Below are 12,640 nucleotides of genomic sequence, written 5' to 3'. Positions count from 1 at the left end.
TTAATTGCATTAAATGTTGTACTTTACTAATCATACTACACTCAGATAAGCAATGCTATGTCTCCCTGCTTTCTAGTAAAAAATTTGGTAGATCTTAACCACTTCCAGCTGACTGTCACCCGACTCTTTAGTTGCTTCCATACCGTGCAAATTCTGGCATTCTTCTCCTACATGTAAAAATTATTATTTTTTTGCTTGAAAATTATTTAGAACCCTCCACCATTATATAGATTATATTTTTTTAGCAGAGACTCTAGGGAATAAAATGGCAGTCATTATAAACAAGCAAAAAATTGGGGGAGCAAACCCTGAACATGTATATCTAAAGCCGGTGCAGCTATGGACCAAGCAACATGTATATTATAAAAATGAATAGCGCAACCATGCAAAAGAAATGACTATTAAATATGGAGACAATCCATAAATAAAGATGGGGGTTTAGTCCCACCATATGGCCATATTGTGCTCAAGCCCACCACTGTGTCAAAGTACCCCATTATCAGTGGGTCCTACACTATCCATAGAAAAGGGGTGAATCCAGCCTCTCCAACCCTTGGAGACAACACTCCTTGCTGGGATGGATGTGCTAATGCACTACAAAGGACTCCTCCTGTAGCTACTTGATGGTGGACTCTGATAGAGTACAGGTGTGTGTGGGGGGTGGGATGCTCAACCACAGAAGTCTGGTCAGACTGAATACATAATAAACAAGCAAAAAATTGGGGGAGCAAACCCTGAACATGTATATCTAAAGCCGGTGCAGCTATGGACCAAGCAACATGTATATTATAAAAATGAATAGCGCAACCATGCAAAAGAAATTACTATTAAATATGGAGACAATCCATAAATAAAAATGGGGGTTTAGTCCCACCATATGGCCATATCGTGCTCAAGCCCACCACTGCGTCAAAGTACCCCATTATCAGTGGGTCCTACACTATCCATAGAAAAGGGGTGAATCCAGCCTCTCCAACCCTTGGAGACAACACTCCTTGCTGGGATGGATGTGCTAATGCACTACAAAGGACTCCTCCTGTATCTACTTGATGGTGGACTCTGATAGAGTACAGGTGTGTGTGGGGGGTGGGATGCTCAACCACAGAAGTCTGGTCAGACCGAATACATAATAAACAAGCAAAAAATTGGGGGAGCAAACCCTGAACATGTATATCTAAAGCCGGTGCAGCTATGGACCAAGCAACATGTATATTATAAAAATGAATAGCGCAACCATGCAAAAGAAATGACTATTTCTTTTGCATGGTTGCGCTATTCATTTTTATAAAATGGCAGTCATTGCAATTTTTTTAATGTCACACAGTATTTTCAAACGCAATTTTTTGGAAAAAAAAAACACTTTCATGAAGAAAAAAAAAAAAACAGTAAAGTCAGCCAGATTTTTTTGTATAATGTAAAAGATGATGTCACTCCAAGTAAATAGATACCTAACATGTTATGCTTTAAAATTGTGCACACTTGTGGAATAGTGGAACTTATGGAAATCACCATAGTCTATGCTTTAAAATGTTTTACATGTTACCAGTTTAGAGTTACAGAGAAGCTCTTGTGCTAGAATTATTGCTCTCGCTCTAATGTTTCGTGGCGATACCTCACACGTGTGGTTTGAATGTCATTTAAATATGCAGACGTGACCTACGTATATGTGTTCGTTTCTGCGTGCCAGCATGTGGGGACGGGGGCGCTTTTTTTTGCAGGCATCATTCAAATATCACTGAAAGCCCAGGATGTCATATAATGGCATATGGTATGGAAGTGGTTAAGGGTTCTAAAAGCCAGGAGGCGGAAGCAGGCATTCAGGTCATGTGACCACTGTTGTTGGATGTCCCATCGGTCACATGATCAGAAACTTCCCGATCGCTAGTTTGCATTGGGAGCTTTCTGATAATGGCTGGCTACTGTGCTGGGAGCGTGCAGGGAGCTTGCTCTCAGCACGGTAAGTGGTTTACACGGGGCCGCATATATGCAGCTGCTTGGCTTGAAGGCCCACACGCCGAGATGCCGCATATATGTGTTCGACCAGCATGAAGAGGTTAAAATCAATCAAGATCTGTCTGTCTATGGGAAGCTTTGTTAGTCCTCTGATACTACCATTCTCCCATCCCTATTGGTTTTACTTATTTTATAGTTTTTTCTTTTAAAAAAGAATAATAATATTATTGATAATATTAACAATAATAACATTACTGATGAAAAAGAAAGGGGGAATATTAACATTTTCCTATACTGAATATTTTCTTCTAATCTTTCACCACCTCAACAGAAGGATCCCATTGTAGGTGTATCAATCTACAAGATTAATGTCCTCACATAGCTGCGTAGCAACAGATCCCTCACACAAACAAAATGCATTGACCACATTTAGCTTGTGGCTAGAAACCTTGTTTGTCTCCGTTTTTTTCAGGCCAATGTACGTCGATATATTTAAACAAAACAGGGCTGATTAATTTGAAGCAGATTGAAATAGGGCAATGAACAGAAACATAGCAAGGATTCCAAATGACTAAATATAATTTTCTATTACTCATATTCACGCCAAATGTATACTGTTTTTTGTTTTGCATGAAATATGTCTGCTTTTAATTTTTTTTTTCTTCTTTTTTTGCATATCTCTATTTCTTAGTTTGTTTCTCTTGGGAATATCTATTTTTAGGAAGGTGTATTTAATGTATGGTTTGGTAACATAAGTCCTTTTGAAGAACATTATTAATGCAGCTATAAATATACATGATGGGTAGGTGCAGGGAATGCTAAGTTTTACAGAGGAACATTTACAAGGCTTTATCTAGACAAGGTGTCGTCCTTCAGTAGAGGACAGCGCTTCACTGTTACCTCAGCATTTATGTCAAATCTGAGTCACTCATTTGATTTCACTTTTTATACATATGCTTAGATGCTCAGAAAATTACTCTGTGTGGAGGGATGTGAAAGGGGAGGTCAGATGCAAGGTGGGGAGTCTACACATCTATCTATTTGTTTATTTTAGTACATTTTAACCCTCAAAAGACACAATGGAATGATTTAGTGGTTAGCACGTCTGCCTTGCAGCACTGGTGCTTTGGTTTTGAAACTCAGCCAGGATGCAATCTGCATGGAGTTTACATGTGCTTGTGTGTGTTTCCTCCCACACTACAAATGGTGGGTTAATTGGCTCTTGCCAAAATAAAATCCCCTTTTCGCGTGCGTACATGTTTGTATGTGATGTAGGAACCATAGATCGTAAGCTCCTTGAAGGCAGGGACTTGCTGTATTATTATTACTATTGCTGTAATAAATAAGTATTTGAAAAACTGGAACCAGAAAAACAATATTCCTGTCCACAGTGGCCAATCATAATGGGATATGTATGCATGCATTTTTTTCGGAGGGGAATGCTTTTTTTTTTTTTCCCTTTTTAAATGCGAATTTCATAGTCACAGAGACTGAAAATGTTTTCATTTTTATTTTGAAAATAAAGTACAAATGTAACTTTATCCCTTCAGGACAAAGTGAAAGTTTCTTTGACAGTCCTCTTCCCTCCTGTTGATACTCTCATCAGACCACCCCTCTGCTTCATCCACCTGGCATAACTTTGTAGGCCCATTCAGATCACTGCATTTGTGTAACATGGATTAACCACTTGCCTACTGTGCACTTAAACCCCCTTCCCATCCAGGCCAATTTTCAGCTTTCAGCGCTGTCACACTTTGAATGACAATTGCGCGGTCATGCTACACTGTACCCATATGAAATTTTTATCATTTTTTTCACACAAATAGAGCTTTCTTTTGTGGTATTTAATCATCTCTGGGTATTTTATTTTTTACAAAAAAAAAAGAAAAAAAACAGAAAATTTTGAAAAAAAAAAAGTTTTTCTTATTTTCTGCGAGTAAATTTTGAAAATAAATACATTTTTCTCCTTCACTGATGTGCGCTGATGAGGCGGCACTGATGGACACTGATAGGCTGCACTGATGGGCACTGATGAGGTGGCACTTATGGGCACTGATGAGGTGGCACTTATGGGCACTGATGAGGAGGTACTAATATTCCGCACTGATGAGCACTGATAGGCGGCACTGATATGCGGCACTGATAGGTGGCACTGATGAGCACTGATAGGCGGCACTGATAGGCGGCACTGATGGGCACTGAGAGGTGGCACTGCTGGGCACTGAGAGGTGGCACTGAGAGGTGGCACTGCTGGGCACTGAGAGGCGGCACTGATTGGCGCTGGCGGATGGCACTGATGGGTACTGGCGGATGGCACTGATGGACACTGACGGGTGGCACTGATGAGCACTGATGGGTGGCACTGATGAGCACTGATGGGCAGCACCATCAGTGCCCACACTCAGTGCCCATAGTGCTGCCAGTCAGTGCTCATCAGTGCCTAGATGAGCAGGCACTGATGGGCACTGACTGGCAGAACTATGGGCACTGATTGTGGGTACTGATGGGGGCACTGATGGCGGGCACTGTGGGCACTGAGTGTATGTTTTTTTTACCTTGTGTAATCAGGGCTTCTTTGTCCCCAGCGCTGGGCGGCTCTCTCTCCTTCCTTAAACTGCAGGCTCCGAGCGCTGGCGATGAGAGATGATCTCATATGTTTACATATGAGATCATCTCTCATTGGACGGTCCGATCACGTGGTGAATGGCCGCTGTGATTGGCCATTCACCACGATCTGTGATCAGCTGTGTCCAAGGGACAAGGCCGACACAGATTTTCCCCAATGCGCGCTCTCGGGAGCGCGCAGGGAGACTGTTTCTGGGAGGCCGTTTAAAAACGGCCTCCCAAAAATTCAAGTCCGCGCTGCAGCCATATATAGGCTGTAGCGCGGATGTGAGGAAGTTAAAATGCATTTTATTGCACTTTATAGGAAAGCAGGTCAATGAACAGTGCTGCTTTGAGGTGCTATTATTGTGAATGGCATCTCAACATTCCAACACGAACACATATGGCCGTGCACCACAGCATCTTCCAGAGAGCAAGGGTTTTAAAACTATAGCCCTCAAGTTGTTCAGGAACTACAATTCCCAACATGCCTTGTCATGTCTGTGAATGTCAGAGTGCTTTGAGTCTGCATAAACTCTGACACAGACTTTACAGGGTTTTAACTCAAGGCCGCAATAGGCCACCAGGTCTAGTGTGAGCACAGGAAAGGTAAAACCTAGTACACATGAGGAGATTAGCAGACGAATGATTGTCCATTTTTATATATTTTTTTGCATGCTAGTCCCCAGATCGAAAATAAAGAGGTTACTAAGGTACAAAAATTCTCGTACAACCGAATAAAAATTTGGATGTGATGTCATGTGTTGGTATGTGTGTGTATATGTATTATATGTATATGTATTATATTTTCGGATGAAAACTGTACTGATTAAATAAAAATCGTACAATCTGGTATCATACAAAAAAAATGTTCATGCTTGTCTCTTCTGAAAATTTTAGATGTGTACTATTCATCAAATTATTGTATGATCGATTTGAAAGCTATATTTTTTTGTACGATTTTCTGATTGTGTGTACGGGCCTTAAGAATCAGCAGTAGGGGGTGGTCCAGAGTTAAACTTTGCTTTTTTTCCTGAATGGGTGAAAATTACAGATTCACTTTAAGGGTCCTTTCACATGGCACGGTCCGTTTTTTTTCCGCTCAGGCACTTTTTTTTTTTTTTTACAGACACGGATGACACTTTTGTAGGGTCCGTTCCGTATGTTCGTTTTTCATCCATTCTTTTGCGTATGAAAAACGGACATAATGTATGTCTATGGGATTGCGCACGTTAGCGAATGACATCCGAATGACATCCGTTTTAGCGTCCGTTTCCTTTTTTAAATGGAAGAACAATAGGGTTCTCTTCCATCTCAAAAAACGGAGCTGAACAGAATGGACGCAAAACGGTTGTCAGCGGACATCGACATACAGCCTGCCTTTGCCTGCCTCCAAAACCCCCCAAAAAATGCCAGCAAAAACACACCTGGGCATTTTTTTTTTGACGCTAGCGTTTTTTTGGCATTTTTTTGGGTTCTTTTGAGGCAGGCAAAACATCTGAACATGTGTATAGTGGTATATATACACACATACATATATTTATATACACGCCTAGACATATATAGGTGTGATAGTAGCAGAAATATATTACTGTAAATGATTTCATTAGTGCAAGCATATATTTCTGCTACTATCACACCTATATATGTCTAGGTGTGTATATAAATATATGGATGTGTGTATATACACCACTATACACAAGTTCAGATGTTTTTCCTGCCTCAAAAGAACCCCAAAAAAAACGCTAGCGTCAAAAAAAAATGCCCAGGTGTGTTTTTGCTGGCATTTTTGGGGGTTTTTGGAGGCAGGCAAAACATCAGAACTTGTGCACAGTACCACTATACACAAGTTCAGATGTTTTTCCTGACTGCAAAGAACTCAAAAAAATGCCTTCTATTAAACCGGCAAGGTGTTACAGCAGCGAAGCCAACCCCCTGTCAGAAAGTTTTCTAATACAAACAATCTTTTTTTTTTTATGGTTCTGGACAGGCTACAGAGCTGAAACTTCACATGTACACTTTTTAGACCCCCCCCCAGATACTAAATCCAAAGTAAAAATCAAAAAATCTCTTTTTTTTTTTTTTTTTTTTTTCAATAATTGGCTTTTTTTTTTATCAAAAATGACAATTTTTAAGAACTTTTTTTTGTGTGATTTTGTGTCTGGTGGGTCTAAAAGGTGTACCTGTGAAGTTTCAGCTCTGTAGCATGTCCTGAACCAGAAAAAAAAAGGATTGTATGTATTAGAAAACTTTCAGCTCAGGGGGTTAGCTTCTCTCCACACCTTGCCGGTTTCAAAGCAGGCATTTTTTTGGGTTCTTTGCAGTCAGGAAACACATCTGAACTTGTGTATAGTGGTACTGTGCACAAGTTCAGATGTTTTGCCTGCCTCCAAAACCCCCCAAAAAATGCCAGCAAAAACACACCTGGGCATTTTTTTTTTGACGCTAGAGCTTTTTTGGCATTTTTTTGGGTTCTTTTGAGGCAGGCAAAACATCTGAACATGTGTATAGGGGGTATATATACACATATATGTCTGAATATATACCCCTAGACATATATAGGTGTGATAGTAGCAGAAATATATTACTGTAAATGATAAATTAGTGCAAGCATTTATTTCTGCTACTATCACACCTATATATGTCTAGGGGTATATATTCAGACATATATGTCTATATATACCCCCTATACACATGTTCAGATGTCATGTCTGACATCAAACATGTCCTCAAAAAAGCACTGGCAGTGGCAGCCCCTGCAGCATAAAAAATGCTTGGCTGGTGAGAAGCCATATGGGTGTACCGAAGCTATTCAGAGAAAAGATCATTTCTCTATAGCGGTCACCCTGCTATGGAAGGGTTTTGTCACCCTGCCATAGCAGTCACTGCCAGTTAACCCTACACTACACTACGGTCCCCTTACACTTAACACTTTCCCTACAGAAACTAAATTTTTGAAGTTAACTTAAGTGTAAAGGAGCACTCTAACTACACTAGATATCCCTTTCCTCACACTAAAAATAGCTAAATGACACTTTTAAAGTAAAATTAACAGAACAGCATTCCACTCTCTTCCATGTCCAGTATAACAATGCTAGGAATATGGCGGGGGCGATCTTATATACTGGGGGGCTTATTCACTAATGATTGGTCTAGGGACCCCCTAGTCACTCCAATCACATTCCTAGCATTCTCCTGCCCCCTCAATTGGCTTTTGCTAATGGTTCTGGTCCAATCACGGGCTTTTAAAGCCCATTTCCTGAAGCATTGCATTTTGGGCGGTTCTGGTTGCCGAATTCCGAACTTTTTGGGCAAAAAGTTCTAAATTCGGCCGAACCTCGAACACCCAATGTTCGGGCCGAACCGATGGTCGACCCGAACCGTTTGATCATCCCTACTCACATGCACTTTTTGTCCCCTAATGCAATAGTTCTGAGCTCAGAGTTTGGGAAATCGCTCTTGTGATGGTGAAGGTGAATGGTACTAGCTGGGCCTAGCTTAGCAATGTCCTGGCAATTAAAGATGGGAGAATGGTTTGGCCCGAGCATGAGTTCAGACTGAATATTTGCCTGTTCGGCCGTTCGCCGAACACCTAAATTTGCAGGGTGTTCACCCCAATGAACACCCTGCAATGCATTGACCACTGCACAGTTTATTCTGCTCCCTGATTGGGCAAAGCTTTGTCAAATTAGGGCGCAATGTAAGCTGGTTGTTGGGGAGTGTTGGCCAGGGAAGGCCCCGCCCCTTGCCTATAAAAAAACTGTCAAAGCACAGAGTGGGCAGACAGTGGGAGGCGTCCCATGAGGCAAGAGCGTTTTAAATTGTTTTTACTTTTCGGGTCTGGCAGGCGTTGTGATTGATAATGGATTTACATTGGGGACACAGTTTTTTTTATTTTTTATGTTTTAATAAAGGACTTGTCACTAAACTGTTTCTTGTGGTTATTACTTTTTGACACTTTTGACCCATTTGGTGAATGGGTATTGGTACGATGTACCCGATACCCATTCACATGGGGGGGGCTGGGATCTTGGGGCCCCTTGTTAAAAGGGGCTTCCAGATTCCGATAAGCCCCCCTCCCTCAGACCCCAACAACCACAGCCCAGGCCTGTTGGGAAAAGGCCCTTGTCGCCATCAACATAGGGCCAAGGAGCTTTGGAGTAGGGGGTGGGGTAGGGGGGCAGAGCCCTCCTTCCCCAAAGCAACCCCCCATGTTGAGGGCATGTGGCTGAGTAAGGTTCAGGAGGGAGAGGGCGCTCGTTCGTTCCCTCCCCTTTCCTGACCTTCTGGGCTGCATGCTCGGATAAGGGTCTGGTATACTTTTTGGGGGGACCCCATGCATTTTTTTTTAATTTTGGCATGGGGTTTCCGTTAAAATCCATAACAGACCCACAGGAACTGGTATGGACTGGGGGGGACCCCATGTTGTCTTTTTATTTATTTTTTCAATAGCCGGGTGCCGGCAATTGTAACCACGAGTAATTTTAAATGGGATTTGACTTGGTTTTTTTTCTTTAGAAATGCATCTTTGCTTAACCACTTGCCTACAGTGCACTTTCACCCCCTTCCTGCCCAGACCGATTTTCAGCTTTCAGCGTTCTCAAACTTTGAATTACTCAGTCATGCAACACTGTACCCATAAAAAATTTGTGCACTTTTTTCACACAAATATAGCTTTCTTTTGATTGTATTTAATCACTACTGGGTTTTTTATTTTTTGTGCTATAAATAAAAAAAGACTGAAAATATTGTGGAAAAAACACATTTTTCCTTGTTTCTGTCATAAAATTTTGCAAATTAATAATTTTTCTTCACAAATTTTGGCCAAAATTTATACTGCTACTTATCAAAAATAACCCAAATAAGTGTATATTATTTGGTCTTTGTGAAATTTATAGAGTCCACAAGCTATGGCGCTAATCATTGAAAAGTGATCACACTTGATCACACCTGATGTACTGAAGGCCTATCTCATTTCTTGAGACACCAAAAAGTCAGGAACATACAAATACCCCCCAAATGACCCCTTTTTGGAAATTAGACATACAAGGTATTTAATAAGGGTCATGGTGAGTTTTTTGAAGTTGTAATAATTTCCCACAATTCTTTGCAAAATGAAGATTTTTTTTTTTTTTTTACAAATTGTCGTATTAACAGATTATTTCTCTCACACAGCATATGTATACTTGCAACTACACCCCAAAACACATTCTACTACTCCTCCTGAGTATGTCGATACCACATGTGTGAGACTTTTTCACAGCCTAGCCACATACAAAGGCCTAACATCCAAGTAGCACCTTCAGGCATTCTAGGAGCATAAATTACACATAAAATTTTCTGACAACCTATCGCACTTTTGAAGGCCCTGGAGCACCAGGACAATGGAAACCCCCATAAAATGACCCCATTTTGGAAAGCAAACACTCCAACATATAATCTTTGAGGCATAATGGGTCTTTTGAACATGTCATTTTTTTCCACAAGTTTTTGGAAAATGCGGAAAGAAAATGAAAATGCTTTTTTTTTTACACAAAGTTGTCCATGTATGTCATATTTCTAACACATAGCATGTACATAGCAAAAATTGCACCCCAAAATACATTCTGCTACTACTCCTGAGTATGTCAATATCACATGTGTGAGACTTTTTCACAGCCTGGCCATATACAGAGGCCCAACATCCAAGTAGCACCGTCCTGGATTCTAGAAGCATAAATTACACATATAATTTCCTGACAACCTATCGCACTTTTGAAGGCCCTGGAGAACCAAGACAATGGAAACCCCATAAAATGACCCCATTTTGGAAAGCAAACACCCCAACGTATCATTTTTGAGGCATAATGAGTCTTTTGAACATGTCATTTTTTTCCACAAGTTTTTGGAAAATGTGGAAAGAAAATGAAAATGCTTTTTTTTTTACACAAAGTTGTCCATTTATGCAATATTTCTAACACATAGCATGTACATAGCAAAAATTGCACCCGAAATACATTCTGCTACTCCTCCTGAGTATGTCGATACCACATGTGTGAGACTTTTTCACAGCCTGGCCACATACAGAGGCCCAACATCCAAGTAGCACCTTCAGGCATTCTAGGAGCACAAATTACACATATAATTTCCTGACAACCTATCGCATTTTGAAGGCCCTGGAGAACCAAGACAATGGAAACCCTATTAAATGACCCCATTTTGTTAAGCAAACAGCCCAACGTATAATTTTTTAGGCATACTGAGTCTTTTGAATGTGTAATTTTTTTTCCACAAGTTTTTGGAAAATGTGGAAAGAAAATGAAAACGCTTTTTTTTTTTACACAAAGTTGTCCATTTATGCAATATTTCTAACACATAGCATGTACATAGCAAAAATTGCACCCCAAAATGCATTCTGCTATTTCTCCTGAGTATGGCGATACCACGTGTGACACTTTTACACAGCCTAGCCACATACAGAGGCAGGCATGACATCTGAACTTGTGTATAGGGGTATATATACACACCTACACATATATAGGTGTGAAAGTAGCAGAACACTATGCTTGCACTAATTAAATAATTGACACCAATATGGCTCCGCTCCTATCACACCTATATATATGTGTAAGTGTATAAAAACATATAAGTATGTGTTTATATATACCCCTATACACAAGTTCAGATGTCATGCCTGCCTCCAAAGACCCCAAAAAAATGCCCCAAAAAAAGCCTGCAAAAACACACCTGGGCGTTTGTTTTTTTTGGCGCTGGTGTTTTTTTGGGCATTTTTTTGGGGTCTTTGGAGGCAGGCAAAACATCTGAACTTGTGTATAGGGGTATAAATACACACATACATATATGTTTTTATTCACTTACACATATATAGGTGTGATAAGAGCGGAGCCATATGCCTGTTAATTATTTAATTAGCGCAAGCATAGATTTCTGCTACTATCACACCTATATATGTCTAGGTGTATATATACATATAAGTATGTGTGTATATATACCCCTATACACAAGTTCAGATGTCATGCCTGACTCCAAACTTGTCCTCAAAAAAGCCCTATAAACGCCTGCAGCCAAAAAGCAGGCTGACAGGCGAGAAGCCATATCGGTGTTCTGTAAGTGACCTAATAGAAACAAACTTGTTTCTATTGCGGTCACCCTGACATGGAAGGGTTTGGTCACCCTGCCATAGCAGTCAGAGTCAGTTCACCCTACACTACATTACAGTCACCCTGGCACTTAACACTTTCCCTACAGAAACTAAATTTTTGATTCTAACTAAAGTGGAAAAAATCACTCTAACTACACTAGATATCCATTTCCTCGCACTAATAAATGCTAAATGACACTTTTGAAGGAGAAATAACAGAACTGCTTCCATTCTCTTTCATGTCCCTGTATTACAATGCTAGGAATTTGCCGGGGCTATCTTATATACTGGGGGGCGTATTCACTAATGATTGGTCTGTGGACCCCCTAGTCACTCCAATCACATTCCTAGCATTCTCCTGCCCCCTCAATTGGCTTTTACTAATGGTTCTGGTCCAATCACGGGCTTTTAAAGCCCATTTCCTGTCCCATTGCATTTTGGTCGGTTCCGGTTGCCGAATTCCGAACTTTTTCAGCAAAAAGTTCGGAATTCGGCCGAACCTCGAACAGCCAATGTTCGGGTCGAACTGATGGTCGACCCGAACCGTTCGATCATCCCTACTCACAACTACACTAAAAAAGAAAAAAAAAATGTTGAAAAAGAAAAAAAAAAAAATGGCCCTTTAAACCGGTTGCTAGGCAACGATGTTTGACGTAGCTCCGGTCCTCCAAGACCATAGAGTCAAGTGAGGGCCATCTTGCCTTCACTCGACTTCCTGTCTCTGAGGATCCGGGACCGGATAGTTTTCCCCGCTGCCGGCGGGTCCGGTAAGCTGGGAAAACGTTTGGGGTGCGGCGGGAGGGCGGGGCACCTCTTCCCCTGCACCATAAGGCTGATTCCGCTGCGAATCCGCCACTGGGACCACCCTTATCTGAAAGCCGACCGCCCACCGTTTAAAAAATAGGGGGGTTATGGCAGCTATCTGCTGACATAACCCCAGTA

Source organism: Pelophylax lessonae (genome assembly GCF_965119305.1).
Source record: "Pelophylax lessonae genome assembly, chromosome: 2".
NCBI classification, from domain to species: domain Eukaryota; kingdom Metazoa; phylum Chordata; class Amphibia; order Anura; family Ranidae; genus Pelophylax; species Pelophylax lessonae.
Note: the sequence above shows the minus strand (reverse complement) of the source record.